Source organism: Crocodylus siamensis, chromosome 2, assembly GCF_052110815.1.
Source record: "Crocodylus siamensis isolate JL-2025a chromosome 2, ASM5211081v1, whole genome shotgun sequence".
Classification (NCBI taxonomy): domain Eukaryota; kingdom Metazoa; phylum Chordata; order Crocodylia; family Crocodylidae; genus Crocodylus; species Crocodylus siamensis.
Window position 1 is genome coordinate 129710398 of NC_143396.1, and position 18191 is coordinate 129728588.

The following is an 18191-nucleotide window of genomic DNA, read 5'->3' on the forward strand; positions in this document are numbered from 1 at the left end:
ACTTCAGCATCTATCTAAGACAAGAATACCCAACTACCTGTGGGGGCATATTTCTCACAAAACCCCCAGTTTGTCTCCAGTCTCTCAGGCCTAATCCTAAAAGGGAATTTACAAACCACTTTTCACAGCTGGGCCTATGAACTTCACTTCATCAGCCTCCTAGGTAGTAGGTAGAGAAAATCATGGATTCAATATAGACACTGGAATTCTGACACACTGCAACCTGCTGGACATCTGACTCTCCAGGCACCTCTCCCCTTCCCCTCCCACCCCAGTCTGTCCCTCACCCCCTGACACCTCCATTTCATTTTCACTGACTGGCTTTCTTGCCTGTATTGCATGCCAGCCTCTGGCTTCTACACTATTCCTTCCATCCAGGAACAGCACACACTCTAACTGCAGGTGCTTCCTCATCCTGACAAAGAGTGTTTCAATCTGAAAGCTGGCGTCCCAGGAAGCTAAGCTGAGCTCACCTAGAGACTCACAACTCCACTGCAACAAGCAAACCTCAGGCCTGTTCAAGACGCAACAGGTCTGGGCTTTCCCCAGCCAGGACTATGTGTGTGCATGTGGTAGCTAGAGGTTATGGCACCTCCTACCTGTCTTTCATCAGGGGGATCCTCAGTCCTGGCATTTTCTGGGGCTGCTGCACCACCAGCAATACCACCAGGCCTCCCAAACCCTATCAGAGTGCAGTTTTAGTGGTCATGGCCAGGACCTGAGGCCTCCTTCTTCCCCATAACCCCAGCCCATACCTCCAAGTTGGTCCTGTCATGGAAGCTCACCAAGGACATGTTCTTCCCCTGCTGCCTGGTGATTCAATGAGTGACCCGACAGCACTGCAAGTGGGGCATTAAATGGCTTTTTAAAAATGAAAAAAGGAAATAGGTGTGGATGGAGTGAGGAGGGTAGCATTCACTCCATCTGCACATGGAGCTTGGGGAACCCCAGCAGTGGGAGGTTCACCTTCAGGAACACCAGCTGCTCCACAAAACCAGGATCCAAGCAGGTGTGGTGAGGTATCACTACATCACTAGCAGTGCTAAATACCCTTTTTTCATAATACTGGTCGGTGGACAGGGCAGGTGTTCCGGGCAACCTGGGCCAGATCTGGCCACACCTGGCTGTGGCTTGTCCAGTAGGCCAAGGGGTCACAAAGCAGTGGCTCCACATTCTCGGTGAGATAGGCAGCTGCTAAGACCTGAGTTCTATCTGCCTGATGTTGGGGTTTGGTGCCTCTGGACCCCACCATGGAAACCATGCCCTTTGCGCACATTGTCAGCTTCTGTGGTGGAGGAGGAGACTGGCTGGTAGATGGCATGCTAGCATGGGACAGTGGATCCCCTTCTTCCATGTTCCCCCTCCTCCACCATTCTGCCTCCCTGACTCTCTTCACCAGCACCTCTGTCCATTGATTCAGGCTTTGGCTGCTGCATATGCTGCCCTTCATCCTTGAGTCACACATGGCAGCCAGCACGTGGACTGTACTGGACCACAAGGGATTGAGACTTTTCCTGATGCCCTCCTTCAGCCACCTCACCAGTGCTTGGATGTCTGGTGACAGCAGCTTGCCCCAGGCAGCTGATTCTCTAGAAGCTCTCCATTTGGCTCTGAAGTTCCTTCATTACAGGGGTCACCAGGCTAAGGAGGGCATCGCCAGTGCTGAGAGTCTCAGGGGCCTCATGGAAGGGCTTGAGGACCACCAAGATCTGGGAAATGGTATCCCACAGAGCTCTGTTAAGGGGGCTGCTGATCCCAATCTTCCTGAGCAAGGCCATCTTGTGGATGGCCTTCTGTTGTTCCACAAGCCTCTTGACCATCAGATATTTCATAGATTTCATAGACGTTAGGGCTGGAAGGACCTTGAAGATCATCAAGTTCAGCCCCCTGCCCCAGGGGCAGGAAGTCAGCTGGGGTTAAAGGATCCCAGCAAGATAAGCAGCCAAATGCTTCCTGAACGAGTCCAGAGTAGCTGCTTGCACCACTTCTGGAGGGAGTCTATTCCAAGTCTTGGGGGCTTGGACAGTAAAGACATTTTTCCTTATGTTCAGCCTAAAATGGTCTTGGAGGAGTTTATGACCATTGGCTCTTGTTTTTCCTTGGGGCGTTATGGTGAACGAAACTTCTCTCAGATCCTGATGTACACCCCTTATATACCACCAGGTCCCCCCTGAGCCTGCACTTTTCCAGGCTGAAGAGTCCCATGGCTCTCAGTTTCTCTTCATAAGGCCTATTCTCTTGCCCTCTGCTCATGTGCATGGCTCTCCTCTGGACTCTCTCAAGTTTCTTGGCATCCTTCTTGAATTGTGGAGCCCAAAATTGGGTCCACAGGTGTGGACGCTATGCCCCAAAGTTTAGTGTCATTGGTGAACTTAGCCAATGCACTTCTGACACCAACGTCCACATCATTGATAAAGATGTTAAAAATAACTGGTCCAAGGACAGAGCCTTGGGGGACGCCACTGGTTACAGAGTGCCATGAAGATTCGCTACAATTGGCCACTAGTCTCTGGGTCCAACCTCGGAGCCAATTACTCAGCCATCAGACTGTGGTGAAGCCATGACCACAGTTGGCCAATTTTTCTCTGAGGAGGTAATGGGACACAAGATCAAAAGCTTTTTTAAAGTCCCGATATATGACATCAATCTCTTCTCCCTTGTCCAGGTGATAGCTCACCTGGTCATAGAAGGAGATGAGATTGGTCAGGCAAGACCTACCTGCAACAAACCCATGCTGGATATCACTACAATGTTGCCTTCAGCCAGCTTATCCAAAATGCTCTTCTTGATAATTTTCTCCAGAATCTTACCGGGGATTGAGGTCAAACTGATTGGCACCAAGTGGTTCATAGCCCCTATGATCTCTGTTGCCATGTGGGACTCATACATCACCTCAGCTTGAAGGAGAGCCCACTGGCAGCCTGATTGGTTGTGCCAGTGTCCTGTGAGGGAGAGGTAGGCATGATCTCTAGCTTGGCTGCACCATATGTGCAAGGTGAAGCGTAAGGCCACTTGAGGACCTTCCTTGCACAGCTCCTCCCTCAGGTACTCCCTGCATGCCTTATACAGGGAGGACACCACCATCCTGCTGAAGGTGGCATATGCGGACACTTGGTAGGAAGGGGCCACGAGTGCCATGAACCTCCTGAACCCTGGATGCTCAGCTAAGGAGAAGGGCTGGCCATTAACAGCAAGCATCTCCCCAATGCTCTGGATGATTTTGCTCATCCTTGCCACCCCCTCCCCTTTCTGTCTGCCTTTCTCCCACTGTTCCAGGGTGGCCTGCCTCTGCTTTGTGGGGATGGGAGCTTTGGAGGAGGACTTCCCTTTGGGCACACTCCCACTGATGTAAGGCTGAGGAGGAGCAAGGGCAAGAGGGTGATGCCTGCTGAGATGCATCAGCATTCCCGTGGTGCTCACGTGTTTTTTTCCCTTGCCCTGGATGGTTTTGGCTCATCAGTGCAGGCAGATAGCATATGTGGGATCATCTGCCAGCACAAAATGATCCCAGACTATATTACCCAATTGCTTCCAGGGTGCAGGTGCATGTGTGGATGCTGCAGTTTCCCCCTCCTAAGCAGACAGAGGCACAGCAACAGGAGGAATGGACTCAGTTGAGCTGCTTACCTCCTCAACCTCTATGTCAGCCTCCTCTGAAGTGCCTTCTGGGGAAGGAGACCTGGGTCTGGGGGAAACTTGAGGCATGTGGAGCACAAACTCAGATGATTCCTGCTCCTTCCCCAGAATTTCCCTTGCTAGGGCACTCAGATCCAGCTCCAGCTACATCTCTTCCTGTGGCACTTGAAACAGGTGGAGGAGACTGTTATGCTGGTGATGATGCTTCTGCTTGTTGTCATGGTGGTGGTGTGCAGGGGTTATGGTTGGTGCTCTTGGAGGGGATGTAGACTTAGGCACAGTCAGTGGCATTGGCACTGCTCCCCTGTCCTTGCTGCTTCTAGAATCCTTATCGCTGCTAGTTGTAGGAAGGAGGCTGTGTTTGCAGGGGGAAAGGGAAAACTTACACCTCTCCCTCTACCTCCTCTTCCGCCCCTCCCTGAAGTCTTGCCAGCTGCCTTTCCACCATGCTTCATAGTGCGTTTCATAGTGTCTTGTTTTTATACAAATATATAAATGTAGCTGCGTTCCTATATAAATTCTATAAGATATGTAATATATGCTGCAAGGTATAAATGTATCTTCCTTCCTGTATAAATTCTATAATGTGTATGTAATATGCTGCAAGGTATAAATGTATAGAAATAAAATATAAATGTATCTCCATTCCTATATAAATTCTATAGTGTAATATCCAATATAATTATAAAATTGAACATAATAAATAAATGAATATAATAATAAAATAAAAGGGACTAGAAGAAAGAAAAAGGTATTGTGGAATCCCACTTTCTAGTTTAGCAAGTAGGAAATCATGCAAATTAATCCTAGTAGTAGCCTTCATTGTCTAATGCTCCTGAGCTGCTGGAAGATAGCTCAGTAACTGTCAAACCCCAAGGCAGAAAGCAGGCCACTTCAAACAATACTGCCTTTTATGCTGTTTTTCCATCCTTCCCCCAAAGCACTGGGATTGGAAGGGACCTCAGGGAAGAATTACAGTCACTGGCCAGCTATACTCAATATGAGAGAAGTCCTTCCCCCCTAGTCCCCCTCCCTCTCCTTTCTTTCTGTTTCCCTGCAGGCAAGCCCTGCTTCAGCTTCAAAACTCAAAACATTTTGAAACTTTCAAAACATTTCAAGTGCCCTCATTTCATTTTGAGGCTGTTTCAAAGCCTGTTGTTTCATTTCGATTTTGCTGTTTTGAGATGGAAATGAGTTGAAACACTGTCGAAACAAAACAGCTAGTGAAATTTCTCACAGTCCTTCTGTGTAGTCGTGTCACTTAAAAAACATTTGCTAGTGCTACTGAACAGTAACTCCAGTTATTGTGCATTTATTTAGTACTTGCTTATACAGGTACCAAATAAATGCACAGTAACCACTGTGCAGTAGCACCTTACGTAGACACACCCAAAAATGATATCTTATACTTTCTGTCTCCATCCCAAGTGAGACAAGAAAGTACCAGGGATCTTGTGAGAAAGTAAGATTTTATGAGATTTCCATGTGTATTCAACTCATCAAAGAAGTGGGTTCTATTAATTTTTTTTATTGTAATGGAATGTCACATTACTACACAGGCTCTGCTGATTCTTATGCTTTGCTTCTGTGGATTTCCCAAAGATACAGTAAAGGCTTTCTGAAAATGCAAGATGTGCCCATTGTGGGATCTAATTTGGTGAGATTAAAGAATCTCCCTCACTAACCTCAGAGCAATGAAAGTCTATTGTCTAGCTTAGTACAATATTAGAGTGTGCTAAGTCCCCAAGTAGACTGGTTACTGTTCTAAAATGTATTGTCTGGAGATTGTGAACTCAATAAAGAGAATAAAGTGGAAAGAATGAAATGTAAAGCACTCTATATTAGGTTTATTCCAGAACATAGATCGGAGTTATTGTCCAGAAAGAGCAGAATGGAATCTGATTATATTTCACTATGATGTCTTTATATTGTCCCTTTGTTACAGTTTAAATTTTTAAAGTAACCGCCTGAAACAGATAAGCTCTCACAGCCTTCATCTATTCATCTCTATTTTATCCAGACAGCAAGATGAATGGGGTAGCACTGGGGATTTGACACCACTTGCACTATACTTCCTTATCCCACCACTTATGGATCATCTTCATACCCTGATTGTAATTCACTTAAATATGGTCCCTTGCCTCAAATGTAGTACTAAGCTTAAAAGAGAAACAAGAAAAAGTGAAGAAAATTTGTTTGACATGGGGTCCTCAAGTTTTCATGCATTCTGTATTTGGTGGAAATATGCTAGAAATTGCTCTTGCTTTACAATAGTATTAACTTTGGAAACAGAGAAGGGAAAGAGCAAACTTTTGGTGTGAATTTCTGATGGGTGCAAAAACTGAGGAACTCACAAAGCTTTCTGTAAGGAAATGGGATTAATTCCATTTACTTTCCAGATACATTAAGATGGATTTTCAAAAAAAAAAATCCCAAACCAAACCAAACCAAACCACACCAAATAGCTCCCTCAGTAACTAAACTGATTCCGAACACATTGAGCATACAAGACTGCCCATTGAGGTCCATAGAACTCAACCCTTTTGAAAAATCAAGGTAGGTGCATATTTCAGAGCCTAAATAAGGATGTGTGACAACCTTTCAAAATCACATGATGCATTCAGATGCTCAATTTAATCCAAACTAAATTAAATATGCATTCACATTTTCCAGGTGTCTTGAAAACATAAATCCAGGAGCATGAATAAGTATTTAGATAACAAAGTTTGAAAAGAAAACTCAGAGACCTCAAAATTTTCTTTTGATAACTAAGTGACAACATTTTCAAAAGAGGTACAACTCAGATATGGCTGAAAGTTCACACTTGCAGCACATAAGATATGCTGAGATTTCAAGAGTTGGTTTCATCCTTAATCATGTTGAAAGGGAAGTGGTGCTGGCTCCTACCCTGGGGGTCTTTAAGAGGAGGCTCGGCGTTTACCTGGCTGGCGTCATTTGAGCCCAGTTTTCTCTGCTGCCCAGGGCAGGGGGTTGGACTAGAAGATCTACAAAGTCCCTGCTAACCCTACATCTATGAATCTATGACCCTGGCCATGGTGCACTGGCATGGGCCCCACAGTCCTGCCCAGCTGTTACTGTGCTCCCATGCACCCACTCACCCCCTACCTACCACTACCATTTCCCTGTTTTCCTGCCCACTGCTGCCACTGCTCCTTTCCACCCCCTGCCCCACCTGCTGTTCTGGCACCACATGGTTTCTGGCTGAAGCTTCAGGATGGAGGACTCAGCAGAAGCTGGTCTGGTCCCTGCGATTCACAGCTGGCTGCATGTGGAACAAGCTGGGCCTGTCTGGCTCTGGCTGTGTCCTGCTGTCTTGGCCGTGTATCTAGGACATGGGGCCAAAGTGGCACATGTGGGTGAGGGGGGATGGGGAAGTGGCAGGAGAAGGGCAGTAGTGGCAGATGGTGGGGGGAGTGGTGGCAAGTGGGAGCATGGGGTCCCCATTGGGGCCCTGGGGCCAGGAGTGGCAGGAGTGTAGAGCCTGGGTTTGGAGGAGCTCTGACAAGGGCTCTACCTGCTGCAGGGGTGCTGTGGTCAAGCCCTCTCCCTCCACACATGCCACAACCCTCTCCAGCCATGCTCCCCCCACACAGAGTCCCCCACAAATCTCATACCCATTCACACTTCACGCACCCACATGCTCCCTCACCCCACATACACCCCCATGTCTATCCACCCCCCCACAAGCTCTGCTCACACCCTCCCTCCCGCACACCCCACATACCAACAGTCCTCCACAAACCTATACTCACCCACCCATGCTCCCACAATACACAAGAGTAAGACTTCATTTTAAGCTATTATACTATCACCTCTATGTACACTATACAAATACGTGTAAATAAGGACAAAAATATTTTTTGAAATCAAATTAGTGAATGTTATAGTTGATGTTTGAGTTTTAGATTATAAATTGGTATTCTTCTGGTTATGAGATGGCAAAACCCCCTTTGCTGAAAGGAGCATTTCCAGGGGCAAGGGAAGGGGCTTCTGGTGCCAAACGTCAGGAGTTAGGGGGCAGGACTTCTGGTCCCAAGATGGTGACCAGGAGGTGGGGCATCTGTCATGGGGTACCCTTGTGGCCCTCAGCAGTTTGTCAAAACTTGGTAAGCAGCCTCCACCCAAAATAATTGCCCTCCCCTGCTCTAACTCATGGTGTTTTGTCTAAAGCACCATAGTTAGAGTGCCTCCCCATCAGGCTGCCTAAATTTCTGTACACAGCCATAGAGAGCAGCAATTAAAAATGAGTCTTCAGGCTTCTTGGTTTAAAGACACTGCTAAAAAAGTAACCTTCTCTGACTTAGCAACAAAGGTAGCACATTCAAATGTGTCAGTGCTTTTGACAGTTCCAGTACTTTAACCCATCCCCATTTTCTAGGTCTGTAACGTAATCTTCACTGAGAAGGGAAGTATTAAAGTCTCTTTTAAGAAAGGCTGTTTAAGAGTGCAATGAGGGTGTTTAGTTTCATGAGATACTGAAGGCACACCAGATCACATATGTTAATCTCATCTTGGCATGCCTGGATAAGAAATGTCAAACGCCACTCTTTTTTCTTCTATTTTGTCCAGTTGAAATGGTATATTGCTTCATGAAAAATTTACTTAACAGCCCAAGCAATGTGCAAGATACTTCTGTGAGATTTCATAATCAAAGTGAACAAAGGAAAAATATATGCATATTTTACTAGGGCTTGCCTGGAATAAAATACAAAAGATCCAGGGCCAGATTTCCATTTTGGTTCATGCCAGTTGAGTTCTAGAGTAGTGGTTCTCAGCCCTGTTAGACTCAAGGCACTTTCTGTCAGACTCCAAGGACCTGTTGGACAATGCCAACTTTTAGGTTTTACTGGATTTTTTAAACTACAGAAAAAATAATATAGCAATTCTTCTGTTGCAGATAACTCTGAAAACCACAAAACATCTGAATGTTTTTGACACTATGGATTCCTACTTCAAATCTCTGGGCATGTCCCCACAAGCAGGAACATGCATTTTCCCAGGGACAAATAGCAGTGGCAAATATTTGTGCTGCTGCTACTTGTCTCTGGGAAAATGCCTCTGCACACACACTCTGTTGCATGGCAAGTTGCCCCGGGTGGGGTATAAGAGGCTGGCCTGGCCTCAGCAGCCTTACCAGCGTTTCTCAGGGCAACAATCCTGGCCAGTACCTGAAGCATGGCTCTGGCTGGCCAGGTTCTGGTTTCCAGTATCTCATACTTCTGCCAAGTGCACTACCTTGCTTTTTTCTACTCCAGTTTTCTTTGACAATGGGATCTTCCAAAGTAAAAAAATCACTGTGCTGCAAATTATTAGTGTGGAAAATGTGTACATGTGTGGCATGTGCAGTTTGTGGCACTGCAGATGGATTTGAGGCACTGCAAGCCATACATCTAGATTTGTCTTCAGAGTTTTTTTATGAATTCTGTAGTATTGTGCAGTACTATGTAGCACACTAAAAAGGAGGAGAGCCATTTAACTGATTTAAAGGTGGTGGATTTGACCCAACAAATATAGCACAAGAATTCATGAGACAATACTATTCATGGGACAATACTACTTCTTTATCAGCTTTCGTGGTACTGGGAGGACTTTCTTTTATTACACAAAATGTGGTCCTGATCTTATTCGGGATCTGTAAGTGCTATTGTAATTCACAGAATCAACAATAAAAGGAAACTAATAAAACTTTATTTCTCTATATATTTTATAAACTATTTATGAAAATGAACTGGAGATGCATATGCATTTTTAAAGGAGTGCAGAAAGATGAATTAAGAAGCATGAAGAAAATATTCATAAGGGAACATATTTAAACATTTAAGTTTGATATAATACAAAAAAATGTAGTAAAATCTTTGGGCTGGTGTACATTGGACACAGTATAAGTTTTGTATTAAAACAAAAACTAGAAACATCCACCAAACGGTTAAAATAGTTTCCAGCGTCTCCCAGTTTTGCATATGTTGCTGAGGAGGTTCTTTTAAGGCAAAATTCTCTATAATGTTATTCTTTGTTATCAAATAGCACTTTCAGAGAATTGGGCTTTTTAGGAGAAATCTCTGCTAAACAGTAATTTAAAAATGAAATGAATAGAGCATCTGCTTATGATAGTTTTAGCATTAAATCAATTTTCTTTTGACTAACAAAGAGGTGCTTTCTCCTGTCCAATAAAAGGAAGACAAAATATATATATATTTTTTACTTTTCCAGTATTTGTATGACCTAGAAGTGCTTTATGCTTACAATTTTGTTCTTTCACCTTGGCCAATCTGACATTGACAAATGGTTCATATAGCAGGAAATACCCAGAACCGGGAGGTGAGGCTATCTCACTTCATGTACATAGTGTCCTACAGAGGTGACTGTAATGACTGCAATATATCAACAGGAAATGCTCCTGCAGAAAATGGGGTTACTCCAAATCCCAGGAACACAGGTTATTTATTTCTGCTGTTTTGATAGGGGCTGCTACAAGCATTTTTCTAATGGGCCTAATGAGTCTCCAAAGGTTTTGTTTCTTGTCTTATTTTTTTCCCTAGCAGCTAAAAATAGAAGCTAGTTTTTTTGTAGCAAGAGAGCTAGATAAATAGATTTCCTGTGCAGTCAATAACCCACTTTAAAACACTTTTTTCCCCTGAATAGGCTGCACTATGACCTCAAATTGTATTTTATAGTTATCCTCTTAGGTTCTTGGGCATTGGAAGAGTATGTAATGCACACAAAAGACTGTGTTTGCCTTCTTCACAGTTGTAAGGGCATGTCTACACCCTCTCTCTGACAACCCTCAGAACAGTCACATACAAAAAAAGTCCTGCCCATTTGCTTCTGCTTAGGTGCAACAGAGACCAGCAATTAGGCAGTGCAGAAGACTCAGAAGTGTCTCTGAGTTCTCCTCCCCACTCCCATCCTCCCTGTCAGCAATGCTCTCATGTTTTCCCTAGACAGAGAGTCTGAATGCAGCCCTGGGGCATGCACTCTGGGCTTCTGTGAAACCATTTGTGTTGCCTAATTGCTGCTGGTCTCTAATGGGCCCAAGCAGAAGCAAGTGGGCAGGGCTTATTTTCTTGGCAGCAGTCCTGGAGTAGAGAGGGAGGGGGATGTAGACAAGGCTTAAGAGCCCTTGTAACTCCTTGGTCCCTCTCCATCTGTGTCCTCTGATCTTGAGTTCTGTCATTACATTCAGATTAGAGAGTTACACTACACTGAGAGTTAACTTCTACTAAGGCAGCAAAGGAACCACTATTGGAGTAGACTGTTATTTCTACAGTTTGTCTGGGGTCAGGTGTCTGCTGTCTAGAGCAGGGGTTCTCCATCTGGGGACTATCAGGATGTCATGAGTAGCCTTATTTCATATGCCTAGTCAATAGGATGAATGAAAGGGAGCCTTATGGGAAAGTTTGGGAACTGATGTTCTAAAGTAAGGATGCTCAGCCTCTAGTCTGTGTGCCAGATTCAGTCCCCGGCACCATGTTATTTGGCCCACAGAGCTTCCTGTGGGTCTGGAAATTTGGCAGTTGGGGAGCAGTGCCACCGACTTGATAGGGCAGCACAGGCCCCAGTCATGGCCTACAGGGCTGCACAGGGGCACCCCAGGGCCCAGGACCTGATCCTGTTTACTTGAGCAATGCTGGGGAGGGGTAGCGTGAGGCCCAAGGGCCTAGTCCTGGTGCACAGAGATGAGTGGGGATGACATAGGGTTCTAGGGCCTAATCCAGGCATGTGAAGGCCAGTTGAGGCCGCATGAAGTGTGATCTAGCCTATGGACCACCCCTGTGTGACTCATGGCCCATGGGGCCAAAAATTTGAGCACCATTAATCTAAACAGTTTCAAGTATATGTACAGGAAACCACTTCTTGCAAAAAACTCTGCAGCGCTTTTGTTTATGACACTAGATTCATATTTTCATAGTTGCATAGTTTGTAGGGTCAGAAAGAACCTGAGCAGATCATCGAGTCCAACCCCCTGCCATGGCAGGAAAGAGTACTGGGGTCAAATGACCCCAGCAAGGTGTACATCTAGCCTTCTCTTAAAGACCCCCAGGGTAGGAGCCAGTACCACTTCTCTTGGAAGTTGGTTCCAGATCCTAGCCGCCCTGACTGTGAAGTAGCGCCTCCTGATATCTAGCCTAAATCTACCCTCTGCGAGCTTGTGATTGTTATTCCTAGTCACTCCTGGTCGTGCTAGGGGGAACAGGGACTCCCCCAATGCCTGCTGGTCCCTGCTGACTAGTTTGTAACAGGCCACTAGATCCCCCCTCAGCCTTCTCTTGTGCAGGCTGAACAGGTTCAGGTCCCGCAGCCTGTCCTCGCAGGGCCTGCCCTGCTGTCCCCTGATCATGGGAGTGGCCCTCCTCTGGACCCTCTCGATGCTGTCCACATCCCTCTTGAAGTGTGACGTCCAGAACTGGACACAGTACTCCAGCTATGGCCTGACCAGTGCCGCATAAAGGGGGAGTATCACCTCCTTGGATCTACTTGAGATGCATCTGTGGACACATGACAAGGTGTGGTTGGCTTTCCTAACTGAATCCCCACACTGTCGGCCCATGTTCATCTTGGCATCAATGAGGACTCCAAGATCCTTTTCTGCCTCTCTACTGATGAGAAGGGAGTTCCCCAGCCGGTAGGTCTGCTGCTGGTTCTTCCTCCTCAGGTGCATCACCTTGCACTTGTCCCATCCTGTTCTCATCCACCCACCCCTGTAACCTGTCTAGGTCCAATTGCAGCCTATTCCTCCCTACTAGCATGCCCACATCCCCCCACATCTTAGTGTCATCAGCAAATTTGAACGCGGTGCTTTTTACCCCCTCATCCAAGTCACTGATGAAGATGTTGAACAGTGCGGTCCCAAGGACCAAGCCCTGGGAAACCCCACTGCTCACATCCCTACAGGTCGAAAATGACCCATCCACCACCAATCTCTGGGTGCGGCCCTGCAGCCATTTGGCGACCCATTTCGCTGTGTAGGTGTCAACACCACAGTCCCCCAGTTTCTTAATGAGAACGGGGTGAGAGACAGTGTCAAAGGCCTTCCAAAAGTCCAGGAAGACTATGTCCACTGCTACCGCTGCATCTAAGGATTTGGTGACCTGGTCATAGAAAGCCACCAGTTTGGTCTGACAGGACCTGCCTCTAATGAACCCGTGTTGGTTGTCCCTAAGCATAATCTCTCCTGCTGGCCCCTCGTGGACATGTGCCAGAGTAATTATCTCAAAAAGCTTACCCAGGATTGAGGTAAGACTAACTGGCCTATAGTTCCCCGGGTCCTCCTTCCTCCCTTTTTTGAAGATGGGAACCACATTGGCCCTTTTCCAGTCCTCTGCCACCACACCAGAGCACCACGAGTGCTCGTAAAGCCGTGCCAGGGGTCCCACAATGACTTCAGCTAATTCCCTCAGTACTCTAGGGTGAAGATCATCTGGATCAGCTGATTTGAATACATCCAGTCCCTCCAGTTAGAAGTTTCCTAACTAGTTCCTTACTAACCCTTGGCCTAGGTGCGCCTCCCCTAGGACCTGACGGGGGTCTGAGGGGTGGGGTGGCTGATCCCATCCCTACTCAGGAAAATGGAGGCAAAGAAGTGGTTAAATAGGTTAGCTTTGTTGTCTGGTGTGATGACCAAATTTCCTAGCATGTCCTGAATTGTCCCCACGTTACCCAGAACCTTCCTTTTGCCCCCTGTGTATTTAAAAAAGGACTTCTTGTTGTCCTTGATCTGGGAAGCTAGTCCCAGTTCCATCTCCACTTGGCCTTCCTGGCTGCTGCCCTGCATCCCTGAGCAACTGTAGTATAATCCTCCTTGGTGATGGGCCCCCCCTTCCATTGGGTGTACACTTCCCTTTTAGCTAGGATATACTCCTAAATGCTTTTGGTGAGCCATGGGGGCTTTTGCGTCCTCCTTCCTCCTTTGATCCATGTTGGGATTACCTCCCTTTGGGTTTGGAGAATCTTCTCTTTAAGGAGCGACCACTTTTCTTGGACACCTGGCTCCCCTCCCCTCCAGGACCTCAGTGCTTCCCCAACTATTCTTCTTAGCTCATTGAAGTCCACCCTCCTGAAATCTAGGGCTGCTGCCTTGCTGTAGGCCTTTGCCACCTTGCACTGGATGGTGAATTCCAGCAAGTGATGATCGCTGTTGCCCAGGTGGTCGAGCACCTGCAGCCCCCTCACCAGGTTGTCACCCCTGGCCAGCACCAGGTCCAACAAGGCATTTCCCCTACTGGGGCTGTGCGCCTCCTGGGTTAGATGGAGGTCCTGCATTCTGGCTAGGAACCTACATGAGCAGTCAGACCTGGCTGACTGCTCTTCCCAGTAGATGTCTAGAAAGTTCAGGTCACCCATGACAACCATGTCCTTTGACCTAACTGCCTCCGTGAGCTGACTTAAGAATTCCTCTTATAACTCACTGAACAGCTTAACAGAGTCCAAAGGTAGCTTGAAACTATTTTTGTTCCTCTCCTTCTCCATCCCTTATTAAGTTAATGCCTGATCTGTCCTCATGGCCAATGATTTTGGCTACATTATTCAATACATTTGCCTGTTCCCTATTCAACACTTAGAGATGCACGGTAATTAGCAGAATACAATCACACATTATGTAGATGTGAGAATTATGTAAGAAACTCTGGATGGGCAGTTCCTCAGCTGGTAGATCAGCACTGACTTCAGGATAGTTGTAGCAATTTGTACGAGTTCAGGATTTGTCTCAGAGTTTCCTACAGTTTGCTATAAATGTTGCATGTTACATTTTCAGTTCATCAAACACGGGCTTTTTTTTTTGTTTAAGTCTAAGTAATGACAATTTAGCCACTGCAATCCATTACAATCCAGTCCCAAGGCCTTGAGGGATACTGCCAGAATGTATACTACTTGATTATTGCTTGCGATAACCATGCAGGGATCTACTGAAGCTTTCCTGTAGTGCTTTATTTTCAACCTGGTTTGGTGAAGCTGCATGTGGCTGAACTCTTATTTCTAAGACCAACCTGCGACAGTTCAGTGACTGCCTAGTGGCTACTGGCTGTCTTCCCTCCTTGGCTGAGTAACTGAGCTGCTCCCTCTTGCTAATAAAAAGGGATGAAACCATCTTCTGTGCAGAGGGCAAACACATCCCTTAAATACTATGCAAGCCAATAGGGGCAAGAGGATTGTTTATGTCTCTGCAGATATTTCTTAGACCAAGTTCCCCTGCTTCCAAAGTCTACTAACTCTTTATTGTTTTGTGGCCAACCTATGCTTTCCAGGGTACTCTGGTATTAGCTGTTCCTTTCTTATAGAAAATCATAGAATCACGGGAATGTTTAGTCGAGTCCCTTGTACAGATGCAAGATTTGGTATTCATTATGCTTATACTTCTAGCAGTGGTTATGTATCTCTCAATACAGAGACTTGCAGTATTATTCTATAGATTTTCTCAAGGAAAGTGGCCTGATGCTTTTTAGTGTGAAAATTAGCATAAATGTGGTATCAACAGCCTTCAATTAACCAAATGATTGTGTATGTGTGATGGAGGGGAAAATACTTGGGAAGAAAACAGATGTCAGTGTCAAGATTGCAGGGGGTTATTAATATAAACAGTGAAGGTAAACTATAATGATTATTTTAAATGATGAAAAATATCCTGACAATGTCCTTTCATGTTGCTTGTTCATCGTTTGAGAATGTAAAGGACAAAATCATCACACATATCTAGCAGCCTTCTGAGTGTTTTTTTTCATTAAAGAATACCTTTATTCTGGCAGAGTGATGTATAAGGGGCAAATACCTCCAGCTTCTGCAGTAATTAGTATTGTATCCTTCCAGTTAAGGTGGCTATGAACACAGTTGTCCAATGCTTCTTCCACTGAAATCATTAAGAGTTTTAATGGGAGCAAGACAGTTGAAATAACAGATTGATTTTATTATTTATTGCATGTCCTGACATATTCTGTTATGACTTGGGGACTAACTATGTGTCTAAAAGAAAATGCAGAGGCAAGAAGAAGAAGGCTAATGAGAGACAGGGACTAAGTACAGACAGCCAAAAAGCCTGAGGCTGAATCAATTCAATCTTCACAGGTTAGTTTAAACTGCATAGATTGAACCAATATGCAAATGAACAGACATTCACTTTTGATTCTGGAAATATAGCCACATGCCTACAGTGGTCCAGGCCAGAAGCTAGGGAGCACTAGAGTACACCTCCCTGCTTGGCTGGAGGAAACAGCTCAAGCCAAGTCTAGCCTGCTTATCTGCAAGAGGTGGGGGAGGGGCAAAGCATCCTGGGTGCTCAGGGACTGTGGGTTAACTTGAATCTGGAGGGGATCTGGGGAAGAAGTTCAATAAATGGATTTAATCTAAATCAGATACGTTTGAGCCAGATCCTTCCAGGTTTATCTTAATCTGGTTACAGCTATTTTGGAAGTAGTATATGTGCACTGAACTTCTGTTGTGTTACAGATCTGAACCAGTTTCCAATCACTTACACCAGTTTATGTGTAAATTCTGTCCCTAGCCAAGGAGATAAATAATAGGACGTGAACTTGGGCCTTGTTTATTTTTGTTGAAGATGTAAACATTAAACACATTTCATTGAAACCTGAGGCAGGTTCCTGGCTTCCTGGAAGTATTGCACCCATAATCTTATTTTAGAAACACAAGAAAGAAAGAAATCTTAGCCAGGGAGCCTGAAAACTAAGAAGGAGTAGAAAGAAGCTAGTAGGGGAAGGGTGATCATACCAAGCAATTGAGAGACAAGCCAACTCAAATTGCTTAAGCAGCATGGCACACACAGGTCTTTAATCAGGTCAGGGTTTTGTACATGAGCTCAGGGAGATAAAGCCGTGCTTGGGATCCATGCAGATAAAGGTGGCAGGTAGTCCAATCCATAGGAGTAAATAGTAGAAGGAAAGAACTGGAGCCAGGAAGGGTGGAACTCAGAATGACAGCATGAAATTGAGCCAAAGGGAATGTAGACTGAGATCTAGTTTGTTATGAATGCACAGTGGAATGGTTTCTCCGCAGGTGAATATTGGGAACCTCTGGACCTTAGGCAATGACTTTTACAGCTATTTACATATTGTTCCATTAAGCATGACAAGGTCTAAATGACTTAGATAGTTAAGCTCCATTTTCAAAATTGACTTAGGTGCTTACAAACCTAAACCTCATTGAAAGTTAATAGAATTTACGGTTTTAAGTGTCCAAGTCTCTTATAATGAGACTAGGTAAAGAACATACTGGAGAGGACATTAGCAAGGAGTGTACTTGCTTACTGCATGGTCCTGGTCTATGATACTAAAGATACTGCCAAACAAAAATATTTTTAAAATCAAAGCTGAGTAAGAGTACATGTCCATATAAAATAAAATGCAAAGTTCCTTCTCTATGAAAAAAAAATCCAGGAGTCTAAAACAAATACACAGACAAATACAAAATATCCTCAGGCAAAAAATAAATGAAAATAAGCCATGGGAAAATAAAAAATTTCAGAGTTAAATTACATGCAAAAGAAAAATATGCTCAGGCAGGTAGGGAAATGTACGGTCACAGCAGCTACTGTCCCTTAACTTTGTCCCTTCTACTTTGATCATAACAAGAACCAGGACCCCTCTCCCTCCCACCCCCCTTTCCTCTGTGTTTTTCCTATCTGTAAGGCAGCTTGTAGTGCAAATAGCCAGCACCTTTGCTACGCAAATACACTTACATCTTCAGCAGTTTGGGGAAGATTGGGCCCCCACTGCCTCTGCATACCACCCCCCGCCACACAGCTCCCCGTCTCCACCCCACCACTTTTCTCTCCCCCTCTGCCACACTCCTCCTTACCTTTGCTCTATGTTGGCAGGCTCTATCCCTGTTGCAGCCCATGTCATGCAACATGGGTCCAGCCAGGCCTTGCAACCACTGCTGCTATGGGGTCAGGCTGGAACAGCAGTGCTGGTCCCCACTGCTACAGGGCTTGGCTGGAGCTTTTCAGCAGGAATGAAGACTGTTGGCACAGAACAAAGGTAAGGGGTGGGGGTGGAATGGCAGCTGGATGGGGAGGGAAAACTTTAGTGGGGAGACTGGAGGAAGGAGGGGAGGGACCTGAGGCTGTGGTTAGCAGAAGCAGTATGAAGCGGGGAGTGGGGTGGCAGCACAATGGGGATAACCTGGGGGGGGGCTGCCAGCAAGAGACAAGCTGCCTGCCCCACTGACTCCACACTGTCTTCCCCCCACTGTTACCTTCTCTATTACTACTAGCTCACCTGCTCCACTATGTGCCCCACTACTGCCTTCCCCACTGTCTGTCCCCATTGCCTACCTTACTGCCTCCTCATCACCTCTTCCCCCACCACCTGCAGTAGTGGTAGGGAGGGCAAATTTAAGATGATCCTCCAAAAATTAGATTTCACACATGGAAAATTATAATGCATTTATACATTTTTTGTGTGTAGAATCTCATTACAGGGGGCTTGCCTTACATTTGGGGATATCTTGTATTTGAGTAAATATGGTATTCGTGTTCCAGTGATTATTGCTTGCTAATGGGGTGAGCTTCAGCCTGAGTTAAAGCG